General features: G+C 47.0%; 1 protein-coding gene across 3 annotated transcripts in view; it reads left to right on the top strand.

The window, feature by feature from the left end:
• The window catches only part of SPTBN5 (spectrin beta, non-erythrocytic 5), a 704,607-nt gene that overhangs the window by 2,871 nt on the left and 674,282 nt on the right, over positions 1-27,454 (top strand). For all 3 annotated transcript variants that reach the window (XM_063947637.1, XM_063947638.1, XM_063947639.1), the window contains exon 2: positions 17,821-17,872. The gene's annotated coding sequence lies outside the window, so the exon portion shown is untranslated. The remainder of the gene's footprint in view (positions 1-17,820; positions 17,873-27,454) is intronic.

The raw sequence follows: 27,454 nt of genomic DNA, 5'->3' as shown, positions 1-27,454 counted from the left end.
GCAAAAAAAGGAATAAAAATCATAAACCGATGTGGCTTAACAAAAAGATTAAGGAACTTATGGGCAAGAAAAGGCGAGCATATAAAAAATACAAATCTGACGGGGAAGCAGAGTCATTTCAGCACTATAAGGAATGTAACAAAATTTGCAAAAAGGAAATAAGAGTGGCTAAAGTAGAAACTGAAAAACTAGTAGCAAAGGAAAGCAAATCGAATCCCAAAAAATTATTTAAATACATTAATAACAAGAGATTAAAGAAGGAGAGTATAGGCCCTTTAAAAGACAAGTTGGGAGTCTTAAGCAAAAATGATAATGACATAGCGGACACACTAAATGAGTTTTTTTCAACAGTATTCACTAGAGAGGACCCAATTCAGGGACTGACACACAATCTCAATAATGAGAATATCACACTGATAGGTACTTATTTAAGCGAGGAAGTAGTCTGTGACCGATTAAAACATTTAAAGATTAATAAATCACCAGGGCCCGATGGCATTCATCCAAGGGTTCTAATGGAGCTTCACTCTGAACTGGCAAAACCGCTATCTTTGATCTTTAAGGATTCAGTTATATCAGGTATGGTTCCCAAAGACTGGCGTATAGCGGAAGTAGTGCCTATATTCAAAAAGGGAAGTAAAGCTGAACCAGGTAATTATAGACCAGTTAGTCTTACATCTATAGTGGGGAAGGTATTCTAAGAGATAGTATTCAGAAGTTCCTTGAAACCAATAAGGTAATTAAAAGGAATCAACATGGGTTTATGAAGGACAGATCCTGTCAAACCAACTTACTTGGCTTTTATGAAACAGTAAGCGCAAACCTAGATCAGGGTAAAGACGTGGATGTAATCTTTTTAGACTTTGCCAAAGCGTTCGATACTGTACCACACATGAGACTTATCTACAAGCTACAAGAATCGGGGCTAGGAAGCACAATATGCACTTGGGTTCAAAACTGGTTAGATAATAGGAAGCAGCGCATTGTGGTTAATGGATCTTTTTCAACTTGGACTGAAGTGCTAAGTGGTGTGCCGCAAGGCTCAGTATTAGGACCGCTATTGTTCAATATTTTCATCAACGACCTAACAGAAGGTCTAGAGAGCATGGTGTCAATTTTTGCAGATGATACCAAATTGTGTAAGGCTATAAATACAGAGGAGGATGCCGAGTCTCTTCAGAATGACTTAGTTAAATTAGAAGCATGGGCAGCCAAATGGAGAATGCGCTTCAACACAGACAAGTGTAAGGTAATGCACTGTGGTAACAAGAACAAAAATTACACCTACCTACTAAATGGGGTAAAATTAGGGGATTCTGTACTGGAAAAGGACTTAGGTGTCCTTATAGATAGCAAGCTAAGCAGTAGTACCCAAAGTAGGACTGCAGCAAAGAAGGCTAATAAGATATTAGCATGCATAAAACGGGGTATTGATGCTAGGGACAAGAGTATTATACTCCCGTTATATAAATCACTAGTGAGGCCACACCTTGAATACTGTGTACAATTCTGGGCACCGTACTACAAAAAGGATATCCTGGAGCTTGAAAAGGTACAGAGGAGGGCGGCCAAACTAATTAAGGGCATGGAGACGATGGAATACAAGGAAAGGCTTGAAAGACTAGGCATGTTTACATTGGAAAAGCGGAGACTAAGAGGGGATATGATCAACATCTACAAATATATAAGGGAACAATACACAGAGCTTGCGCGGGACCTGTTTTTGGTTAAATCAACACAGAGGACTCGTGGACACTCGCTCAGGTTAGAGGAGAGGAGATTCCGCACAATACGGCGTAAAGGCTTTTTCACGGTAAGGACAATACGTGTTTGGAATTCCCTGCCCGAGGGAGTTGTAATGGCGGAATCTGTCAACACCTTTAAGAATGGGTTAGATAAATTCCTAATGGATAAGGATATCCAGGGGTATGGTGCATAGTCATGCATTATAGTTACTATAAATAGGGATAAAATGCAACGGCTGACAGCAGCATCAGTCAGAAATTTTAGTCAAATCATCATGCATAGGAGACCACAAATAGGTTGAACTCGATGGACAATTGTCTTTTTTCAACCTCAGATACTATGTTACTATGTAAATGCATTTTCAAACACAACCTAGCAAATGAAACTAGCATTTGCCAGAAAATAATAAACAACAAACATAATAAATAAATAAATGCACATAGTATATAAAATCCCCAAAACACACAGCTTCGGTGTTAAAACAGATAAAGGTATCCCCGTATCTCCTTATAGGCCCTACACATTTGACGATGCGCCGCCGAGGTGCCCAACGGCCGACGAGCGACCCGGCGGTGCGGGGGCAGTGACGGGGGGAGTGAAGTTTCTTCACTCCCCCGTCACCCAGCTGCATTGAAGTGCAGGCAAATATGGACGAGATCGTCCATATTGGCCTGCATGCACAGCCGCCGGGAGACCAGCGATAAACGAGCGTGGGGCCGCGCATCGTTCATCGCTGGAGTCTCCACACTGAAAGATATGAACGAGTTCTCGTTCATTTATGAACGAGATCGTTCATATCTTTCAGAAAATCGGCCAGTGTGTAGGGCCTATTAAACCAATCTAACCCGAGACCAAAAGGTTTGCACAGAAGGGCACTCCCACACAAGGTGCCAGAAAGTGCCCTGGGCAGTGACACATTTGGTACAGGCATCGGTGCGTCCACGTACAAACCCCACGAGTCTAACTGGAGTCATATAGGCCCTATGTAGTATGAAAAACTATGGTGGTCATTCCGAGTTGTTCGCTCGCAAGCTGCTTTTAGCAGCATTGCACACGCTAAGCCGCCGCCTACTGGGAGTGAATCTTAGCATAGTAAAATTGCGAACGAAAGATTCGCAATATTGCGATAAGACATCTCTGTGCAGTTTCTGAGTAGCTCGACACTTACTCGGCATCTGCGATCAGTTCAGTGCTTGTCGATCCAGGTTTGACGTCACAAACACACCCAGCATTCGCCCAGACACTCCTCCGTTTCTCCAGCCACTCCCGCGTTTTTCCCAGAAACGGTAGCGTTTTTTCCCGCACGCCCATAAAACGGCCTGTTTCCGCCCAGAAACACCCACTTCCTGTCAATCTCACTCCGATCGCCTGAGCGATGAAAAAGCCGTGAGTAAAAATCCAAACTTCTTAGCAAATTTACTTGGCGCAGTCGCAGTGCGGACATTGCGCATGCGCACTAAGCGGAAAATCGCTGCGATGCGATGAAATTTTCCGAGCGAACAACTCGGAATGAGGGCCTATATCTGTTGAAATCGAAGGGATTTGGTAACAGTACATGGGTGTTCCATAGCAAGTTCCCAGTCCTCCACATCAATCGGGCCCAGATCACCCTCCCACTGCACACGCAGCCGAGAAAGCGGATCAGTGTGATACAAGGCAAGAAGATGCAGGTAGGAGAGGGAAATTGGTTTAACATGACCCAGATTAAATATAAAAGTCTTAATGGGGAAGGGTAAGAGAGGGGGACTTGCGTCCCTGAACTGTGCATGCAATGCGTGTCTAAGTTGAAGGAAGCGATAGAAGTATGAGCTAGGCAAACTAAACTCACACTGCAACTACTGGAAGGATTTCAGTACTCCATCACAATACAGATGGGACAATGAAACTATAGATTTGGGGGCCCACACCATGGCCTGCAAGACTTTTCAACTCGGAGCCAGCGAGAGTACTAGAGGGGAGTGTCTGGATCAAGGCCATCAAACCCAGAAAGCACCCGCAGTGCCTGCCAAATTTTTGCAGCCTGAAAAACAATGGGGGGAGAGAACTGAGATATATTACCGCTTTATAAAACCTGCATAAGTGAGAAACCGGGAAAATAACAATGAATAAACGCACAATGAAGGGAGAGAACAGTATTATCCTGCAACCAGACTCTGAGATGTACAGTTTGGGCAGCATAATAATAGAGTTGGAAGTTAGGGAGTGCCAGCCACCATCCACCCTGGATCTGGTGACAGTATTTAGTTGTATTCGAGGTCGCCCACTGGCCCAAACTAAGGATGAAAGAATACCATTCAATTTTCTGAAAAAATGAGGGAAATATGTATACTGGGAACTGTAAAAGGATGTATAAAATGTTTGGCAGGAACAACATTTTAATAAGATTGACCCTGCCGGTTACCGCCAACGGAAGTTTACACCATGATTTAGATTTGCATACAATATGTTGCATCAACGGATCAAGGTTTAAGGGAGTAAAATCAGAAGGATCATTAGTAATCTGGATACCTAGATACTTAAACTGGTCCGTCCAACACAAAGGTAGGGAAATTTTAGGAGTAACAGGAGCGGGGCCAATTACTGGCATTATATAAGATTTGGACCAATTTATGCGAAGGCCAGAAAATCTGCCAAAGTCATCTATCACTTGTAGAAGGGTGGGCATGGATACAGTATAATCTTGCAAGAACAACAATAAATCGTTTGCGTAAAGGAGAATTTTATTCAGACTAGAGCCAATAGATATACCCAGAATACCCGGATGAGACCTAATAATACACGCAAGGGGTTCAATGGCAATAGCAAAGAGTGTGGAAGACAGGGGACACCCCTGCCTAGCACCCCAAGACAAAGAAAAAGAGGCAGAAATATAACCATTAACCAAGATCCAGGCAGTTGGCTGCTGGTAAAGGAGTCTGGTCCAACGGACATAGGGGGTCATTCCAACCCGATCGCTCGGTGCAGTTGTTTGCAGCGCAGTGATCTGGTCGGAAATGCACATGCGCCGGCGCCGCAGTGCGCCAGCGCATGCTGGACAGCCGAAGGCCGTCGTTCCTTAGCGATCGCCTCTGCCTGATTGACAGGCAGAGGCGGTCGCTGGGCGGGAGGGGGCAGCACGGCTCGGTTTTGAGGACGCGGTCTGGCCAATGCAGGTGTGGCCGGACCATAAGGGGGTGGGCCGCAGCGCCTGCGTGATGTCACACGCAGCCGCTGCGACCAGGGGCAGTGAGTAGCACCTCCTGGTCAGCCGCAGGAGCTGCGGTGGCCGGGAGTTACTCAACAAGTACAAAAGCACCGCCGCTGTGCGATGCTTTTGTACTTGTGTGGGGGGGGGGGGGGCGGACAGACATGCGGGGGGGACTAGCCCTGTGCTGGGCGTCCCCCCGCATGTCTGGGAACATGATCGTAGCTGTGCTAAATTTAGTAGGGATAGTGGAACACCTCCTCACCATAGTTTTGTATCATGGCAATATTTGTAGTCTGTTCCTGTTCTTGAAGAACTTTTATGCAGAAGTAGATATTGGTTCTAGGCACAGTGATCAGATTTAGTTCCCACCGAATCCTTTTATGGTCGAAATGACAATTGATTAAGAGAAACACATTGATAAGATGAACATAAACTTATGGTGGGTACTTGTTAAGGGGTGGGTTAAGCTGTGACTGTAGTTTGTATGAGACCTTTTTGCTGTATATGACACTACGAGGGACGTGCATTACGTTTCTGGATGTGCATAGGTGGAGTAGACACAATCTGACTGGCTGTCAAACTGTAATCTCTGGTTAAAGTTCTTGTGAAATGTAAAGGCACAGAACCTTATATAAGCAGCACTGCACACCGAAAAAGTCACCATGTTCACTTTTTTAACAAATTTGTTATGTAGCTCAACAGAGGCCACGGGAGAGCCATAATCATCTACAACTATAAGAGTGGTCAGCGACAGCAGAAAGTTATTGACCGACTGAAAGCTGCTTTTGTGGAAGAAGCATTGTCCCGAGCCACTGTGTTTGAGTGGTTTGCAGAATGTCAGTGGGTGCGATTGTCCCTGGAAGAGTAGCGTTGCAGCAAACCTGTGTCCGCCATCACAGAGGACAACGTTGCTGCTGTGCGGGCCACAGTTGAGGTGGACACCAGGGTGACTTTGGTCCAGTTAGAGAAGAAGATAGGCTTCTCATCAGGATCCATCTGCTTGATACTCTATGAAAACTTGGCCTGAGCAAGGTTTCTGCACACCGGGTGCCCCATCAACTGACTCGGACAGAAGGAGGCTCAGGTGACTTGGTGCTGCCACCTGCTGGCTAGGTTTGATGGAGGTCACTCAAACTCTGCCTGGGAGATCACCAGTGGTGATGAATCCTGGATCTACAGTTTCCACCCTGAGACCAAACAACAGTCAGCCCAGTGGACTCCAGTTGGAGGTGCAGCACCACAGGAAAGTTCTGAGCAGATGGTGGCTGTTTTTGAAGCCAAGATTGGCCATGTAGCTACTGTACTACTCGTGCAGCAGCGCACAGTCACTGGGGACTGTTACCCCAACCAATGACTGCTGGAAGTAATTTCCAGGCACCATCCAAGAACTTGTGGTGCCCTTCACCATCACGACAATGCACCTGCCAACAAGTCCAGGAAAGTGGTGGATTTTCTGGCCTAAGAACGCATCTAGGAGCTTAGTCATCCACCGTACAGTCCAGACATGGTCCCTTGTGACTTCTACCCACAAATGAAGAGCGAAATGCGTGGGGTTGTATTGAGTCACCGCTGCAGTAAAGACCTTCATCCAGCATGTTGAAGATATACCTGCTTTGGACTGGTCCAGCTGCTTCATCAAGTGGTTTCAGTGCTTGCAACTTTGCATAAACTTCTTCTTACTTCTGGCCAGAGGTCAGGAGGAAGGTCAGTGGGGGCTTCCCCTCTCATCTCTCCCTAGCTCTTCCTCTCTGCCTCCTGAGTGACAGGGGATGACTGATTGGCTGGTGTTGAGAGGGAGGCGGCACTGCCAGGGATCTAGGCCGGGCGGATAGGAGGAACAGCCCTGTCTACAGAGCCAGCCCATCACAGACTGATGAGCCAGCCAAGCCACACTGATCCGAAATGGGCCTAGGCCCTGGACCCAGAAGTAAGCAAACTTCCACTGTCACCAATTTCTTCTCCCTGGCTCCCTCTGCCACTTCCCATCACCCACTATTTCCTTATTATCATCTCCTTTCCACTGTCACCCTCTGTCTTCCCCTATCAGCCTCTGTCTCTCCCTATCTATCTCTCACGGTCACCCTCTGCTTCTCCCTGTCACCCTCTGGGGGAGATTCAAATGTTTGAAATGTCAGTTGGGAGCCTGTTTTTTCAAATCTAATAGACAGGAAAAAACAGACACCCAACTGACTTTTCAAACATTTGAATCTCCCCTTCTGACTTCCAGTATCACCCATTGCCTCTCTCTGTTTCCCTTTGCCTTCCATTGTCTCTCCCTGTCTTCCTCTGCCTTCTGCTGTCACCCTCTGTCTCTTCCTGTAGCCTTCTGCCTTTCCATCACCCACTGACTTCTGCATCTCCCTTTCACTCTTTGCCTCTCCCTTTCGCTCTCTCCCTGCCACCCACTGCCTCTCTGTCACCCTCTACCTCTTCCAACCTCCTCTACCTGTCACCCACTGACTGTCATCACCTGCCTCTCTATCACCCACAACCTCTCCCACTTCCTATCTCCTTTCACCAACTGCCTCACCCTGCCACCATCTACCTCCTGTCTCCCTCTCAGTCACCCATTCACTCCCCAGTCACCACCTTCTACCCATTGCCTCCCCAATTACCCACTTTCTCTCCCTATCTACCTTGCTGTTGTACTATTTTCACTGCATTATTTTTCCATAGCATTTGCTATCTTGCAATGCTACTGTAGGTGTGGAATGCTCTACAGCAGGCATGACCAACATATGTCTTTCCAAATGTTGTAAAACTATAAGTCCCAGCATGCTCTGCAACAGTTTTGCTATCACGGAATGCTAAAACTGTGGAAGGGCATGCTGGTGTGTGTAGTGTCTACTTGGAGAGCAACAATTTAGCCAGGCCTGCTTTTACAGTGATGTTTATAAGAGACAGTGAAATGGTTGTACAACCTAAAATGCTATTAGTGTACACACTCTCACATAGGGCCTGATTTATATGTGATTCGAGGGGATGCAGTCAATTTACCTATAATCAAAATCCAGACGGACAAAATTCAGACAACCATTGACCGGCGGTCAAAATACCGATATTTAACATACAGACAAGGTCAAAATACCAACATTAAAAATGTTGACAGGTCAAAAAGTTGACATGAGTTTTTCATTATTTTTTTATTGAAACCGACTTGTTCATACTTTACCATTCCAGTGGACCTGGAGGGGGAATATAATAGTGTGCCAAGCGCAGCGAGGCACCATGCCCGAAGCATGGCGAGCGCAGCTGTAAACTTATACGGTGTCCATGTCAACCTATGTCGATATACACACAAAAAACAATAACAAAATAGTGTTGACTTTTTGACTTGTCGACATTTTAATTGCCGGTATTTTGACCTTGTAGGGATTTTGACCGTCGGTCAATTGTTGTCGGGATTTTGACCATCGGGATTTTGATTGTAGGTGTTTCATACTGATCCCGGTTGGAGGGCTAGCACTTCCTTGGAAGCAGCAGTGATAGTGCTGTATGGTAATGAAGCAGGGGACATCTGTTACAAGCAGACGCCTCCTACCTGCGTCCTAGGATGCAGCATCTGATCACTGACTCCCTATCGGGCGGCGCAAGCTGCCAGTCACAGAGGCCAGGAAGTGTCCGTCCCATGACTGAGATCCCTGGCCTCTTCCCACATCCTAAAACGGAGACAACGCGCCTCCATTTTCACAGACGGAGGCTGTTGCTGCCCCCTCCCCACCCCCCAAACAGCGGCAGTCTGTCTATCTCTGGTACTTGTAAGTATGAATAAATGGCATGACATTAATTTTCCAACCTGAGTGTTTTGAAGCCATTTGTGTGTATTCGTGTGTATTTATTTTTATGTGTGTGTGTGTGTGTGTGTGTGTGTGTGTGTGTGTGTGTGTGTGTGTGTGTGTGTGTGTGTGTGTAAAGAGAATGTGTAATCTGACATTTTGTGGACTGAACTGCAGAGGCGTAACAAGGGTGGGTCACTGATACACAGCCAAGAGGGCCGTGGCCAGCCGGGGTATTGTACTACCCAGCAGAGAACTGTCAAGAGGTGCATGCGGGGCCGGCACAAAGCAGGAGGGAGGCGCCAGGCTCCGCTGCAGTCACTCAAGGCTCTGCAGCACCGATCCCCCGAGTCTCACTCCTTATCGTTCTTTCCAAACCCCCATACAGGCGTGTGATTGCGGGGTGGTGTCCCCTTCCCTTTATGATCACAGTGCCCCCCCCCCCACACTAATAATATTCACTCCTGTTCTTATTATGCACACAACAGCACTTTCACAGTCTTTGCACCCCACCAGAACAGCAGCAATCTACCCTGCCCACACCACCCCGAGAACAGCAGCACAGCCTACACTGCCCACAGCCTCCCTTCAGAAGTGCAGCGCAGCCCTCCCCTGCACACAGCCCCCCCCAAAAAACAGCAGTGCAGTCACCTTTGCCCTCAGCACACCGCCCCGCCCCCCCCCAAACAGCAGCACATACTACCCTGCTCACAGCCCCCGATACTGTACTATGCTGCTGTAACAACTCTATGATGATGTACTATGGTGCCTTAGTCACTCTATATTATGTTGCCCTGTACTGTACCCTAACTACCCTGTAACTATGCTGCACTCACCAATGTTACCCACTGCCTTTCCACAGCATCACCTACTGACTGTCATCCACTGTCTTTCCCCAGCATCACCTACTGCCTGTTACACATTGCAGGAGGGTGCCAAACACCCTAGAACCAGCCTTGGGTGCGTGGGTAGGGGTAGACGCTGCAGGGCCAATAAGAGTAGGGATTTTCATAAGGAGGCGGGAAGTAGCTGCCTCCCGGCCAGTAGGAGTAAGGTGGGGCAGGGATTGGGGATGCAGCTGGAGATAGCATCATTGGGTGGGTGAGGTGTTGGGAGGCCATCATAGGTTTCAAAATCTCAAACAGAATCTGCATAGTTGATGGGGCTGATGGGAGACGTGATACAGTAAGTGTACCAAACTGGGGGCGGTAGTGAGGCGTACTCAGAGACTTGTGTGTAGGATGACCTGAGGCTCTCATCTCAACTGCTCTGCATGCCTCCCTGTGATTTTATATTGCGGTATCTGTCTGCTCTAAGGAGCCTGGCCATGGACGGCAGCTGTAAGTAAAGTTGTGCACAGATGAGAATAATTGATTTGACTGTCTGTCTGTCTTCAGTCTCAGCCAGGTTAAGGAGGATGTTTTGCCTGTACTTGTACTGTGTGGCATAATAGGCACTACTATTGTGTGGCGTAATGTGCGTGTATGGTGTACTACTACTGTGTGGCATGATGTGTATAATGAGTACTACAAAGGTGTAGCATGTGTATAATTGGCACTACTAAGGTGTGGCATGTGTATAATGGGCACTACGATAATGTGGCATGTGTATAATGGGCACTACTATGGTGTGGCATTTGTATAATGGGTACTACTACGGTGTGGCATAATGTATATAATAGGCTCTACTACTCTGTGGCGTAACATGTATATTGGGTACTAGTACTGTGGCATAATGTGTAAATGGGGTACTATTACTGTGTGGTGTAATGTGTATACGGGGTAGTACTGGTGTGTACATGGGGTTCTACTACTACGTGACATGTTTATAATTAATAAAAATCCACCCTGAGGCCACCCTTTGCTTAATAAGTAAAAAAAAAAAAATCCCAAGGCCTTGCTTAAGAAATAAAAAAGAGTCTCAGAACTTTCTTATTTATTAAAAAAGCCACAGCCTTGCGTAGGCAGGGCGTGAAACCCCCCCCCCCCCCTCTCCAGTCTGCTACACCCCCTTTTCAGAAGAGTGCACGGATGCACTGCCCGCACCTGCCCTGTCCCCATTCTAGCAGGAGCACTAGATTATGTGCAAATAAAAGGAAAATCACCCTAGGATGATTACCTCCTGGCGCTAGATGCGGAGATTCCACACAGCAGCTAAACAAATAGAGGTTGGTCAGACCTCAATATAAAGATACACAAGAAAGAGAACATAAAGCGCTAAATGGTCACATATGAAATGAGTAGATCTCTGCAATCCACATATCAAATGGTTTTTTATTACCCAAAAACAAATGAATTAAAAACACAATAGATTACACATTTAAAATGTAACTGTAGTTAAGAGAATTGCTGCTTGCGGTCCTGCTCCCAAATGGATAGGTTAATCTGAATCAGACAAAGTTCAAATGACCTGTTCCTTTTAAATAGTCCCTTTTGATCCCATAAGGACCTAGATAGAAATAAGCAACCGTGAATATTTACCACTGATGTATTCAAGGTGTTTTAAGAGGTTCAGCGTCCCGCAGAATGGCAGTCCCTTGATGTCGATTGTGGAAAAATTGCCACGGTTTCCTGGGAATCCCTCCAGCACGGTCCAAGGGATGATGAAAATGTGGGGACTTGGTCCAGGTCTTTGTTTTTTCTAATTGTAAATCCAGGGGAGCAGACGCATAAAGGATGAATCAGCAGCCTCCACCAACGCATTTCGTTGCGTTCACGCAACTTTTTCAACTTTAGCGCACTAGATTATGTATCTATAATAAGATTTTACTTACCGATAAATCTATTTCTCGGAGTCCGTAGTGGATGCTGGGGTTCCTGAAAGGACCATGGGGAATAGCGGCTCCGCAGGAGACAGGGCACAAAAAGTAAAGCTTTTTCCGATCAGGTGGTGTGCACTGGCTCCTCCCCCTATGACCCTCCTCCAGACTCCAGTTAGGTACTGTGCCCGGACGAGCGTACACAATAAGGGAGGATTTTGAATCCCGGGTAAGACTCATACCAGCCACACCAATCACACCGTACAACTTGTGATCTAAACCCAGTTAACAGTATGATAACAGCGGAGCCTCTGAAAGATGGCTTCCTACAACAATAACCCGAATAAGTTAACAATAACTATGTACAATTTATGCAGATAATCCGCACTTGGGATGGGCGCCCAGCATCCACTACGGACTCCGAGAAATAGATTTATCGGTAAGTAAAATCTTATTTTCTCTATCGTCCTAGTGGATGCTGGGGTTCCTGAAAGGACCATGGGGATTATACCAAAGCTCCCAAACGGGCGGGAGAGTGCGGATGACTCTGCAGCACCGAATGAGAGAACTCCAGGTCCTCCTTAGCCAGAGTATCAAATTTGTAAAATTTTACAAACGTGTTCTCCCCTGACCACGTAGCTGCTCGGCAAAGTTGTAATGCCGAGACCCCTCGGGCAGCCGCCCAAGATGAGCCCACCTTCCTTGTGGAGTGGGCCCTTACAGATTTAGGCTGTGGCAGGCCTGCCACAGAATGTGCCAGTTGGATTGTGCTACAGATCCAACGAGCAATCGTCTGCTTAGACGCAGGAGCACCCATCTTGTTGGGTGCATACAATATAAACAACGAGTCAGATTTTCTGACTCCAGCTGTTCTTGCAATATATATTTTTAATGCTCTGACAACGTCCAGTAACTTGGAGTCCTCCAAGTCACTTGTAGCCGCAGGCACTACAATAGGCTGGTTCAGATGAAATGCTGACACCACCTTAGGGAGAAAATGCGGACGAGTCCGCAGTTCTGCCCTGTCCGAATGGAAAATCAGATATGGGCTTTTGTAAGATAAAGCTGCCAATTCTGACACTCTCCTGGCAGAAGCCAGGGCTAGAAGCATGGTCACTTTCCAAGTGAGATATTTCAAATCCACCTTATTTAGTGGTTCAAACCAATGAGATTTTAGAAAATCCAAAACTACATTGAGATCCCACGGTGCCACTGGAGGCACCACAGGAGGCTGTATATGCAGCACTCCCTTCACAAAGGTCTGGACTTCAGGGACTGAAGCCAATTCTTTTTGAAATAAAATCGACAGGGCCGAAATTTGAACCTTAATAGATCCCAATTTGAGACCCATAGACAATCCTGATTGCAGGAAATGTAGGAATCGACCCAGTTGAAATTCCTCCGTCGGAGCACTCCGATCTTCGCACCACGCAACATATTTTCGCCAAATTCGGTGATAATGTTGCACGGTTACTTCTTTCCTTGCTTTAATCAAAGTAGGAATGACTTCTTCCGGCATGCCTTTTTCCATTAGGATCCGGCGTTCAACCGCCATGCCGTCAAACGCAGCCGCGGTAAGTCTTGAAACAGACAGGGACCCTGCTGAAGCAAGTCCCTCCTTAGAGGTAGAGGCCACGGATCTTCCGTGATCATCTCTTGAAGTTCCGGGTACCAAGTCCTTCTTGGCCAATCCGGAACCACTAGTATCGTTCTTACGCCTCTTTGCCGTATAATTCTCAATACTTTTGGTATGAGAGGCAGAGGAGGAAACACATACACCGACTGGTACACCCAAGGCGTTACCAGCGCGTCCACAGCTATTGCCTGCGGATCTCTTGACCTGGCGCAATACCTGTCCAGTTTTTTGTTGAGGCGAGACGCCATCATGTCCACCATTGGTCTTTCCCAACGGGTTACCAGCATGTGGAAGACTTCTGGATGAAGTCCCCACTCTCCCGGGTGAAGATCGTGTCTGCTGAGGAAGTCTGCTTCCCAGTTGTCCACTCCCGGGATGAACACTGCTGATAGCGCTATCACATGATTCTCTGCCCAGCGAAGAATCCTTGCAGCTTCTGCCATTGCACTCCTGCTTCTTGTGCCGCCCTGTCTGTTCACATGGGCGACTGCCGTGATGTTGTCCGACTGGATCAACACCGGTTTTCCCTGAAGCAGAGGTTCTGCCTGGCTTAGAGCATTGTATATTGCTCTTAGTTCCAGAATGTTTATGTGAAGAGACGTTTCCAGGCTCGTCCATACTCCCTGGAAGTTTCTTCCTTGTGTGACTGCTCCCCAGCCTCTCAGGCTGGCGTCCGTGGTCACCAGGATCCAATCCTGTATGCCGAATCTGCGGCCCTCCAATAGATGAGGACTCTGCAACCACCACAGAAGAGACACCCTTGTCCTTGGAGACAGGGTTATCCGTAGGTGCATCTGAAGATGCGACCCTGACCATTTGTCCAACAGATCCCTTTGGAAAATTCTTGCGTGGAATCTGCCGAATGGAATTGCTTCGTAAGAAGCTACCATTTTTCCCAGGACTCTTGTGCATTGATGTACAGACACCTTTCCTGGTTTTAGGAGGTTCCTGACAAGCTCGGATAACTCCTTGGCTTTTTCCTCCGGGAGAAAAACCTTTTTCTGAACCGTGTCCAGAATCATCCCTAGGAACAGCAGACGAGTTGTCGGCATTAACTGGGATTTTGGAATATTCAGAATCCACCCGTGCTGTTTTAGCACTTCTTGAGACAGTGCTAATCCCATCTCTAGCTGTTCTCTGGACCTCGCCCTTATTAGGAGATCGTCCAAGTATGGGATAATTAATACGCCTTTTCTTCGAAGAAGAATCATCATCTCGGCCATTACCTTTGTAAAGATCCGAGGTGCCGTGGACAACCCGAACGGCAGCGTCTGAAACTGATAGTGACAGTTTTGTACAACGAACCTGAGGTACCCCTGGTGTGAGGGGTAAATTGGAACGTGGAGATACGCATCCTTGATGTCCAAGGATACCATAAAGTCCCCCTCTTCCAGGTTCGCTATCACTGCTCTGAGTGACTCCATTTTGAACTTGAACTTCTTTATGTACAGGTTCAAGGACTTCAGATTTAGAATAGGCCTTACCGAGCCATCCGGCTTCGGTACCACAAAAAGAGTGGAATAATACCCCTTCCCTTGTTGTAGAAGAGGTACCTTGACTATCACCTGCTGAGAGTACAGCTTGTGAATGGCTTCCAAAACCGTCTCCCTTTCGGAGGGGGACGTTGGTAAAGCAGACTTCAGGAAACGGCGAGGTGGATCCGTCTCTAATTCCAACCTGTATCCTTGAGATATTATCTGCAGGATCCAGGGATCTACCTGCGAGTGAGCCCACTGCGCGCTGTAATTTTTGAGACGACCGCCCACCATCCCCGAGTCCGCTTGAGGAGCCCCAGCGTCATGCTGAGGCTTTTGTAGAAGCCGGGGAGGGCTTCTGTTCCTGGGAAGGAGCTGCGTGTTGCTGTCTCTTCCCTCGACCTTTGCCTCGTGGCAGATATGAATAGCCCTTTGCTCTCTTATTTTTAAAGGAACGAAAGGGCTGCGGTTGAAAAGTCGGTGCCTTTTTCTGTGGGGGAGTGACTTGAGGTAGAAAGGTGGATTTCCCGGCTGTAGCCGTGGCCACCAAATCTGATAGACCGACTCCAAATAACTCCTCCCCTTTATACGGCAAAACTTCCATATGCCGTTTTGAATCCGCATCACCTGACCACTGTCGCGTCCATAAAGCTCTTCTGGCCGAAATGGACATAGCACTTACTCGTGATGCCAGTGTGCAGATATCCCTCTGTGCATCACGCATATAAAGAAATGCATCCTTTATTTGTTCTAACGACAGTAAAATATTGTCCCTGTCCAGGGTATCAATATTTTCAATCAGGGACTCTGACCAAACTACCCCAGCACTGCCCATCCAGGCAGTCGCTACAGCTGGTCGTAGTATAACACCTGCATGTGTGTATATACTTTTTTGGATATTTTCCATCCTCCTATCTGATGGATCTTTAAGTGCGGCCGTCTCAGGAGAGGGTAACGCCACTTGTTTAGATAAGCGTGTTAGCGCCTTGTCCACCCTAGGAGGTGTTTCCCAGCGCTCCCTAACCTCTGGCGGGAAAGGGTATAATGCCAATAATTTCTTTGAAATTATCAGTTTTTTATCAGGGGCAACCCACGCTTCATTACACACGTCATTTAATTCTTCTGATTCAGGAAAAACTATAGGTAGTTTTTTCATACCCCACATAATACCCTGTTTAGTGGTACCTGTAGTATCAGCTAAATGTAACGCCTCCTTCATTGCCAAAATCATATAACGTGTGGCCCTACTGGAAAATACGGTTGATTCGTCACCGTCACCACTGGAGTCATCGCCTGTGTCTGGGTCTGTGTCGACCGACTGAGGCAAAAGGCGTTTCACAGCCCCTGACGGTGTTTGAGTCGCCTGGACAGGCACTAATTGATTGTCCGGCCGCCTCATGTCGTCAAACGACTGCTTTAGCGTGTTGACACTATCCCGTAGTTCCATAAATAAAGGCATCCATTCCGGTGTCGACTCCCTAGGGGGTGACATCCTCATATTTGGCAATTGCTCCGCCTCCACACCAATATCGTCCTCATACATGTCGACACACACGTACCGACACACAGCAGACACACAGGGAATGCTCCTAACGAAGACAGGACCCACTAGCCCTTTGGGGAGACAGAGGGAGAGTTTGCCAGCACACACCAAAAGCGCTATATATATATCAGGGATAGCCTTTTAATAAGTGCTCCCTTATAGCTGCTTTGTTATATCAAATTATCGCCATAAATGTGCCCCCCCCTCTCTGTTTTACCCTGTTTCTGTAGTGCAGTGCAGGGGAGAGACTTGGGAGCCGTCCTGACCAGCGGAACTGTGAGAGTAAATGGCGCCGTGTGCTGAGGAGATAGGCCCCGCCCCTTTTCTGGCGGGCTCGTCTCCCGCTATTTAGAGAAATTAGGCAGGGGTTAAATATCTCCATATAGCCTCTAGGGCTATATGTGAGGTATTTTTAGCCTTTATAGGTAATCATTTTGCCTCCCAGGGCGCCCCCCTCCCAGCGCCCTGCACCCTCAGTGACTGCCGTGTGAAGTGTGCTGAGAGGAAAATGGCGCACAGCTGCAGTGCTGTGCGCTACCTTTTGAAGACTGCAGGAGTCTTCAGCCGCCGATTCTGGACCTCTTCTGTCTTCAGCATCTGCAAGGGGGCCGGCGGCGTGGCTCCGGTGACCATCCAGGCTGTACCCGTGATCGTCCCTCTGGAGCTTGATGTCCAGTAGCCAAGAAGCCAATCCATCCTGCACGCAGGTGAGTTGACTCCTTCTCCCCTCAGTCCCTCGCTGCAGTGATCCTGTTGCCAGCAGGAATCACTGTAAAATAAAAAACCTAGCTAAACTTTTTCTAAGCAGCTCTTTAGGAGAGCCACCTAGATTGCACCCTTCTCGGCCGGGCACAAAAATCTAACTGGAGTCTGGAGGAGGGTCATAGGGGGAGGAGCCAGTGCACACCACCTGATCGGAAAAAGCTTTACTTTTTGTGCCCTGTCTCCTGCGGAGCCGCTATTCCCCATGGTCCTTTCAGGAACCCCAGCATCCACTAGGACGATAGAGAAATTAGATTTCTAACATACTTTTATAGTTTTTTTGGGTTGGGGAGGGGGCACCATTTTTCATCTTGACCTGGGCGCCAGAACCCTTAGTTACGTCTCTGCCCAACTAATCGTCATGAGTGTACAGTTTATCAGGGCAGGATCACCAATATGCAGCATAGGCTGCTGCCAAGGACCCCCACACAGACCACACTAATGGTCTGGCTCTGTGACCTATCCATTTTGTAGCAACTAACATACGTTAGTTACTGAGGCATCAGCATGTGTAGGTGACATATACTTACTGGGGAAACAGTCATTAATTTGCTTGTTATTACATAATGACTATTGGAAATATTGTCAGTAGTGATACAGTATATTGTTACTGAAAAGCTACGTATGAAATACATCTCATGAACATCATTCTTCTTTCCCTCAAAGGTTGTTATTCTGCAAAATCTTCTCCACATCTTAACTCTACAATCACATTATTAAATGTTAAAATTTAATTTTATAACTCTAATATAATATATACTAAAAAAAAGTTGGCACTGAACTTTATACCAATGTGTTGATGAATAATTAGAGATATGAAACCTTTGTATTTAGGTTGTAAATGCCATTCCTCTATAACTCCACTCAAAGGTCATTCTACCTTCACAGTGTAATTGTGCGGCAAACCCATTCAATCTCATCCTGCTCTGCTTTCCAGGAGACTGTGAACTGACAGACGGGCTTTATACGGACAGGGGCACTTCTCCGCTGTAAGTTTCGTGTGTTTTATGTTTCTTCAATATTTGTCTGTTGCATAGATGCTTCCTTGGTGTATATGCTTGCTTTGCATAACAGATCACGTCCTTTTTAAATGAAGAACAAAGAAATTCCTCAATTTAAACATCCATGTAAGAGGTGTCTATCCATACACGTACAAGAGTTTATTATATTTTCACATTCTTTGAGATCTGTTTTGGATTATTTTAAGTATTTGATGAAAGAAGCCGCTGTGGTATATGTTGGGAACACTGATAGTAAATATGTTCTGCTCTACTTATCAATTTATTGACAGAGATGTGTAAACAGGGAAAGCGCAAAATTATAAAACTGCTTTTATTTATTCAATCAAGTCAGTGACTTGGGGTCAAAGATGGATTTTCTAAGTACACTGAGCTGCTCTGATATTCAATAAGAGCTGGGGTAAAGCTCACCTACTTCTGGTCATACTTTAGGTCCTTTTTGGATTTGGCCATGCCTTGCAATTATATCCTCTGTAACACCCTCCTTCCCCTAGTCAGACTCTCCACCAGTCCCAAAACTTAAATCATACCTTTTTATTAAAGCATACCAGCCCTCATGACACAATACTCTTCTCCTCTTCGTATCCTAATATATACTTCCCAGTTCATCCTACAACTTTTTGTTTATTCCTCCCCCTTAGTATGTGAGCTCCAACTGGCATGTCCCTCTTCCCTCTTGTTCTCACCCTAGTATTAGTCCTGTTTGGAGAAAGAGCGCTGTATAAAATTATTATTATTTATCCATGTTACTGGTGCTCTGAACACTTGACTCCATTTCCCCTTCAGCGACTGAATCGCTCATACGCTGGGTACAGGATCACTAAGTACTGACTCACTTCCCACCCATGACTTGCAATGTACTGTATGCTCCTCCTGCCAGCTTCATTGAGTTGCCCTACCCTCAATACTGTTATCTACCCAGTCTGTGCTGTTATTATAATGTTTGGTACTTATGTTATAGTCTGCCATTGTGTATTGTACTTACAGTGTAATACTCCGTTGCTGTGAAATGTTTTCATGTTTACCCTGTATGTATACCCTTTGTGGCACTTTATAAATGAAAGTTGATCATAATATCACATCATTCAGCCTCATTTATTGTATTGTTAGACAATTTGCACGCCACCATAAAACAAGTGAGAGCATGACCATGTACTTCCTATGGTCAAATGTAGGAATATTAGAAGGTACAACAGGAGTTTTGTGACTTTATAAAACCACCAGACCACAAGTTGTGTTATTTTATACTCACATAATCTCAGGTGACTTCCAATACCCAGAATCACATGAATGACAGCAGCATCCCGACAGTGAAGATCCCGATATTGAAGGGGGTATTTTTAACCCCCTCTCCTACTCTAACCCTAACCCTTCAGGGGTGACTGCTAGGGCTAACCCTCCCAGTGTCTAATACCCCCTAGTGCCTAACCCTCCCCCCTCTGGGCCATCACCGGAACCCCGATACTTACCACCAGGCTGTCGGTGTTCCGTTGCACGGTCTCACGAGTGGTGTCAGGATTCCGGCGTCGGTCACATGACCCCCAGCATCCTGACCACCGAGCTGCTGAACGCATCCCTTTCAATTAATGGGGCAGATGTACTAACCTGGTGAAGGCATAAGGAAGTGATAAACCAGTGATAAGTGCAAGGTGATAAACGCAATAGCCAGTCAGCTCCTGTTAATTTACATATTGGAGCTGATTGGCTGGTGCGTTTATCACCTTGCACTTATAACTGGTTTATCACTTCCTTATGCCTTCTCCAGGTTAATACATCTGCCTCAATGTCCCTCAGACAGTGAGGAGTTTTGATGAATTTGACATTACCTGGTTTATAGCGTATTTACAACCATGAGCTCTGTGGTGTTAGCACAAATTCTTTTAGCCTCAGATAAGTGGGGTGTTCTAATACTAATGAATAGTGAGTTATTATACATTTTCATTATTATTATTATTACTGCACTGACTTCTGCCACTGCAAACCTCTTGTCCCCACTGTGCTGGACAAGTCCACAGGTTATACTTTATTGCAACAAGCTGAATTGAATCATCAGGGTGTTTCCTCTAAGTTAGACACATTTGCAGCCATTGTATAATTTCTTACCCAGTATCCAGGGCAGGGTCAGTATTCGAACCTTTATGCCTACCTTTTGATGAGGTTAGCGCACCTCCGAATTACAATTACAAACTTGCTAAGCCAGATGCAGGGCAGTAAAGAGCTGACAAGGGCCTGGATACTGGGTTTGTGGCCACGCCCCCTACATATTTTCTTTGCCAAAAAAATACTGTGAACAGCGGACATTAGTTCCCGACGGCAGCGGGAAGACAGTAAACTCTCCCCACCCCTAGGCACCAGTGGTTATATGATAGCGTTGAGAAATGAATAAAAGTTTCCATAGTACTGTACAATGAGTCAATATCCTGACTCAAGGATAGTGACTCAAGTATAAAGTACAGTATAACAACACAAATTATTCAGGGGCTGTTTTTAACTTTTTAGTTGACTTTTATAAAGAGCTTAGTGGCCACATTAATTATTTATTACAGCTGCAGACGCACTTTGTGTGTTTGTGGAAGCACTAAACTCAAAATGCCTTCATTGTACATTATATAATATTACCCCAGATAATTATGTAAAAAAATAATGCTCTGTATGATGGATTTAATTTACTGACCAGTATTTGAATGTGTTTGTATGTCAATTCTCTGTTCAAACTTGGCAGACTATCTTGTAATCTTGTATATGTATAATTGTATCCTCCCCCCCGCCCCCATCCCACCTCCCAACTTCCCTTTTCTTTACTTTTTTCTGTATTCCCCCCCCCCCCTCCTATCTTATGCTTTATAAAACTTCAATAAAAATCTAATAAAAAAAATAAATGATGCTACACTTATGGTTTACCAGTACTATATTGTAATTTTGTATATTTAGGATTGAGCACTTAAATCTATATTTTCTGCTAGCCAGATACAGGAGCCGTGGGGAAGTGATGGTGCGCCATGGACCCTCCTAACAGCCCAGTTTTAAGTATATCCATCATTTCAATTTAGCCACCTCTACTCAAACATGGATATCTAAAAATCCTGGAGTTCTCGGAGGCCTGGAGTTGTGAAACACTGCTTTAGAGTAATAAATATTGGGGAAAATGTGTTCCTTTTAACATGAGTGGGTTGTCCCATCCAGCTCATTAATAATAAACGCATAGCTTTCCATAATACAATTAATTTTCTTGTTGGCAGGAGCAGTAAGAGGAAGTACAGTGCAAATAAATCTCTCACTGACTTTTTTATTTTTCAATATGCTTTTATTGCATTATATACCGTAGACACATTTTATATACCAAACTGGAACAGTTCCTCACAAGTGTCAGACTATACAGAATCACAACCAAATTGAACATCCTTTAAATCTGTCCTTAGAACTTAAAGCCTACCACCACTCGTCCTAATTCTCCAACACCTACACCTACAGCTCCTCCCCCTTTTCTCTCTATGACATACCCTCCAACATGACCCATTCCATTAGGTACAAAATGCTCTATTCCTGGACTTTCTTCCAGTGGTGGCTCCAGAGATGAGGCTGCAGCACAGTCCAAAATTCAAATAGGGGAGCTACAACAACTGCTGCCCCAAACACTGCCAAACATCACCGGCCAGGACTCACTGACAGTTGGTGTGGCTCCCCTGTTTGAATTTTGAACTGTGCTGCAGCCCCGCCTCTGTAGCTGCCACTGGCAAGAAAAACCAGGAACAGAGCATTTTGTACCTAGTGGAATGGGTCATGTTGGAGGGTATGCTATGTGTCAGCATATACTCTTCTGTCTCACCTACGTAATTACATCATTTGTGGGTTGTAACTTGTAATGATGTTAATATGTACATCTGTAACGGTTTAAGATAACATGTAACTGTCTTAGGTGGCGCCATATAAATTAAAGATTATATATCTCCACCCAGGGCTGACATCAGGGGGTACAGATGGTACTAATATATAAACCTAACCTTAAAAATATAAAAAATAGGATTTTAATACCTACCGGTAAATCCTTTTATCTTAGTCCGTAGAGGATGCTGGGGACTCCAAAAGGACCATGGGGGTTATAGACGGGATCCGCAGGAGACATGGGCACTTTAAGACTTTAAATGGGTGTGAACTGGCTCCTCCCTCTATGTCCCTCCTCCAGACCTCAGTTATAGGAACTGTGCCCAGAGAGACGGACATTTCGAGGAAAGGATTTTTGTTAACTAAGGGTGAGACACATACCAGCTCACACCACAACACACCGTACAACATTGCATTCAACTAACCAGTTAACAGCATGAACCAAAAAATCAGCAACAGGCTGATTGAACCAAAACACAACGTTTGTGTAACAAAAGCAATAACTAACAACAAGTACTGCAGATAGAGTCCGCACTGGGACGGGCGCCCAGCATCTTCTACGGACTAAGAGAAAAGGATTTACCGGTAGGTATTAAAATCCTATTTTCTCCTTCGTCCTAGAGGATGCTGGGGACTCCAAAAGGACCATGGGGTCTCTACCAAAGCTCCAGACCGGGCGGGAGAGTGCGGATGACTCTGCAGCACCGATTGAGCAAATATGAGGTCCTCATCAGCCAGGGTATCAAACTTGTAGAATTTTGCAAAAGTGTTTGAACCCGACCAAGTAGCTGCTCGGCAAAGTTGTAACGCCGAGACACCCCGGGCAGCCGCCCAAGACGAGCCCACCTTCCTAGTGGAATGGGCTTTCACCGATTTCGGTAACGGCAAACCAGTCGCAGAATGAGCATGCTGAATCGTATTACAAATCCAGCGTGCAATAGTCTGCTTTGAAGCAGGAGCCCCAATCTTGTTGGAAGCATACAGGACAAACAGCGCCTCAGTTTTCCTGATACGAGCCGTTCTGGCTACATAAATTTTCAAAGCTCTGACCACATTGAGAGACTTTGAATCACCCAAGGCTTCAGAAGCCACAGGAACTACAATAGGTTGGTTCATGTCAAACGCAGAAACCACCTTTGGGAGGAATTGTTGACGAGTCCTCAACTCCGCTCTATCCACATGGAAAACCAAATAGGGGCTTTTGTGAGACAAAGCCGCCAATTCTGACACCCGCCTTGCGGACGCCAAGGCCAATAGCATGACCACTTTCCAAGTGAGAAATTTCAACTCAACCTTTTGTAAAGGTTCAAACCAATGCACGTAAGGAACTGTAACACCACGTTAAGGTCCCATGGTGCCACTGGGGGCACAAATGGAGGTTGGATGTGCAGCACGCCCTTCACGAAAGTCTGTACTTCTGGAAGCGAGGCCAATTCCCTTTGAAAGAAAATTGATAAGGCCGAAATCTGCACTTTAATAGATCCTAACTTTAGGCCCGCCTCCACACCAGCTTGCAAAAAATGGAGAAACCGACCCAGCTGAAATTCTTCCGTAGGAGTCTTCTTGGATTCGCACCAAGACATATATTTTCTCCAAATATGGTGGTAATGCTTCGCCGTTACCTCCTTTCTAGCTTTCAGTAGAGTGGGGATGACCTCTCCGGGAATACCCTTTCGAGCTAAGATTTGGCGTTCAACCGCCATGCCGTCATACGCAACCGCGGTAAGTCCTTGAACACGCACGGCCCCTGCTGTAACAGATCCTCTCTTAGAGGAAGAGGCCAGGGATCTCCTATGAGTAATTCCTGAAGATCCTGATACCAGGCCCTCCGTGGCCAATCTGGAACAATGAGTATCGCCTGAACCCCTGTTCTTCTTATGATCCTTATCACCTTTGGGATGAGTGAAAGTAGAGGGAACACATAGACCGACTGAATCACCCACGGTGTCACTAGTGCGTCCACTTCTATCGCTTGAGGGTCCCTCGACCTGGAACAATACGTCTGAAGCTTCTTGTTAAGGCGAGACGCCATCATGTCTATTTGAGGAAGTCCCCAACGACTTGTCACTTCTGCAAAGACCTCTTGATGAAGACCCCACTCTCCTGGATGGAGATCGTGTCTGCTGAAGAAGTCTGCTTCCCAGTTGTCCACGCCTGGAATGAAGACCGCTGACAGAGCGCTTGCATGTTTTTCCGCCCAGCAAAGAATCCTTGTGGCCTCCGCCATCGCCACTCTGCTCCTTGTTCCACCTTGGCGGTTTATGTGCGCCACCGCTGTTATGTTGTCCGACTGAATCAGGACGGGTAGGCCGCGAAGCAGATGTTCCGCTTGTACAAGGCCGTTGTAAATGGCACTTAATTCCAGAATGTTTATGTGTAGACAAGCTTCTTGGCTCAACCATTTTCCCTGGAAATTTCCCCCCTGTGTGACCACTCCCCAACCTCGGAGACTCGCATCCGTGGTGACCAGGATCCAATCTTAGATCCTGAACCTGCGACCCTCTAGGAGGTGAGAACTTTGGAGCCTCTGGCATGAAACCTCGTAAGCCGCCACCATCTTCCCCAGCACTCGAGTGCATTGATGAATCGACACTCTTGCCGGTTTCAGAATTCCTTTGACCATGTTCTGGATTTCCAGAGCTTTTTCCAACGGGAGAAAAATTCTCTGTAGTTCCGTGTCCAGAATCATGCCCAAGAACGACAGCTGTCTTGTCAGAATCAACTGTGACTTTGGCAAATTTAGGAGCCAGCCATGTTGTTGCAGAACTGTCAGGGAGAGCGCAACATTTTTTTAGCAACTGCTCCTTTGATCTCGCCTTTATCAGGAGATCGTCCAAGTACGGGATAATTGTGACACCTTGCTTGCGCAGGAGCACCATAATTTCCGCCATTACTTTGGTGAAAATCCTCAGGGCTGTGGAAAGACCAAACGGCAACGTCTGAAACTGGTAATGACAATCCTGAACAGCGAACCTCATGTACGCCTGATGAGGAGGATATATGGGGACATGCAGGTAAGCATCCTTTATGTCGACTGACACCATAAAATCTCCCCCTTCCAGACTGGAGATCACTGCTCGGAGAGATTCCATCTTGAATTTTAATCTTTTTAAAAACAGATTGAGGGATTTTAAGTTCAGAATCGGTCTGACCGAGCCATCCGGCTTCGGGACCACGAACAGGCTTGAATAAAACCCTTCCCCCCGTTGTGACGGGGGTACCACGACAATGACTTGTTGCTGACACAGCTTGTGTATTGCAGCACACACTACCTCCCTTTCCGGAAGAGAAGCTGGCAAGGCCGATTTGAAAAATCCGTGTGGGGGCACGTCTTGAAACTCCAGTTTGTATCCTTGGGCAGGGGCGTATCTACCTATTGGCCAGGATGGCACTCGCCAGGGGCGCCAGCTGAGGAGGGGCGCTGTCCAGCGGTGCCACCCGCGGCCAGTAGGTAGATTCAGTGGTGAATTTACAGCTAGGCAGCCAAAGCATCCACTTAGTGCCCCACAGGTGTCAGGGGGCCCGGGCCGCCCACTGACAGGCGTGCTTAATTGAGTGCATATTTGCATAATAGGGCGGGGATAGCGGTGCATCATGTGTCCTGGGTGCCGGTGTCAGCGTGGTGCAATAGCAAAACTTTTGTGTCCTGGCACGGGAAGGGGTGTTCCGGCGGCCACCAGTGTTGCGGTGACAGCGGCTGTCAGTGCAGCAGGAGGATGGGGGGGTGTTGGGTGCCAGGCCCAGTAGTGGTTTGGTCTGCCGGGACCCCGGGATGGTCTCCGCTCAGCTGGGTCACTTTGTCCCATCTGGGGCTGCCCAAAACCACCCAAACCCCTGCGGGGCTGGCTGCTGCAAGTGTTAGCCCCTCGCCGGAGCTTACACCAGCGGCTGATTGTAACCCTCCGCACCTCCCTGCCAGACCAGCTGCCGCAAGTGCTAGCCCTTCTTCCCACCGGATCGCGTACACCCGCGGCCGATAGTCCCACCCTCCCACTGGAGTTTACAGCCCTGGCTTTACCTGTTATTCTGCCAGCGGCAGGGCATGTATGTGTGTCCCGGTGAACTCCCTCCCCATGCGCGGGCCAGAAGTAGACAGGAGTGTGCGGCGCAGGATGGGGCAGATGGCGCTCTCCCTTTCCGGGGCTCTTCCAGATACAGCTCCATATTCCTCACGGAGCAGAGCATGGCTTACCGGCAGCTGGACTCCCGTGACGTCTGTATGACATCTGCTGCGGCGCTTTCCCAGGAACACTGTGGCCCTACTGTTGGGGAATGAACCACGCTTTCTCAAGACCTGGTTCGGGCTGGCCAAGCTCGTGGTGGTTATTGCCTTCCTCCTACATCCGAAGAGAACACCAGTGGGGCCCAGGACCTCATCACCAGCCCAGGTCTGTCTCATATGTGTGCATCATGTATGTGTGATGTGTGTGATATATATGTATTGTGTGTGTGATGTATGTTTATGCGTGAAATATCTGTATCATGTATGTATGTATGTATGTATGTATGTATGTATGTATGTATGTGTGTGTATCATGTATACAATGCTGGTCTCCATGCTGTAAACTGCAGTAATCTCTGAGGCTCTCTGTGAGAGGGCTTCTAAGGTCTATAAAAATGTCCTGTGGGGGCTGTTACTGTGCATAATACACCCATCCTCTCACACCCCCTATTCCTCCTCTCTCTGTCTCTCTCTCTCTCTCTCTCCCATCTCATCTCCCACTATTCCTCACCTCTCTCCCATCTACCTTTATTCCTCCTCTCACACACCCCATATTCCTCCCCTCTCTCTGTCTCTCTCTCTCTCTCTCCCATCTCATCTCCCACTATTCCTCACCTCTCTCCCATCTACCTTTATTCCTCCTCTCACACACCCCATATTCCTCCCCTCTCTCTCTACAGTGTCTCTCTATTCCTCCTTTCTCTCCTTCTCTCTCATCTCCCCCTATTCCTCCTCTCTCTCTCTCTCAGTCTCTATATAGCAGGGGCGCTTTAAGAGAGGAGGATGCCCGTGTGCTGCCTCCTCCGTACGTGCCCCCTCCTCTCTTCAGGAGCGCTGTAGAGTCTGAGCACTAGAGGGCTCAGACTCTACTGCGCATGCGCAGATCTCCGGGAAAATGGCGCAGCGGCCATTTTCCCAGAGATTTCTCTACTGCGCATGCGCAGAACTCCATGAAAATGGCCGCTGTGCCATTTTCACAGGGATTTAACAGCGCCGGTGATGTCGGCGCGGGACTCCGGAGGGGTGAGTATTAAAAAAATGGGTGCAGTGTGGGCTCCCTCTGGACTCAGGGGCCCGTGTGCACTGCACACACTGCACCCATTATAGAAATGCCAGTGATATATAGGCACTACTGTGTGGCATAATGTGTATAAGGGGTACTACTGTGTAGCATAACGTGAACAACGAACATTGCTGTGCTGTGAAATGTTAGTAAGGGATACGACTGTGTGGTGTAATTTGTATTTGGGTACTATTGAGTGGCCACGCCCCTTTTTTTGGCATATGCGCCTTCGATATTTCAAATATGGGTGGGTATGGGGCGCCAGTCCTTTACTTTGCCAGGGGCGCTCAGAGCCCTAGATACACCCCTGTCCTTGGGTCACAATTTCCAGCACCCAAGGATCCAGGCCCGAGTGAACCCAGACCTGACTGAAGAGCTGAAGACG

The sequence above is a fragment of the Pseudophryne corroboree genome, chromosome 12 (genome assembly GCF_028390025.1).
Source record: "Pseudophryne corroboree isolate aPseCor3 chromosome 12, aPseCor3.hap2, whole genome shotgun sequence".
NCBI classification, from domain to species: Eukaryota; Metazoa; Chordata; class Amphibia; order Anura; family Myobatrachidae; genus Pseudophryne; species Pseudophryne corroboree.
The sequence above is the reverse complement of the archived record's forward strand: the minus strand, read 5'-3'. Positions and strand labels throughout refer to the sequence as shown.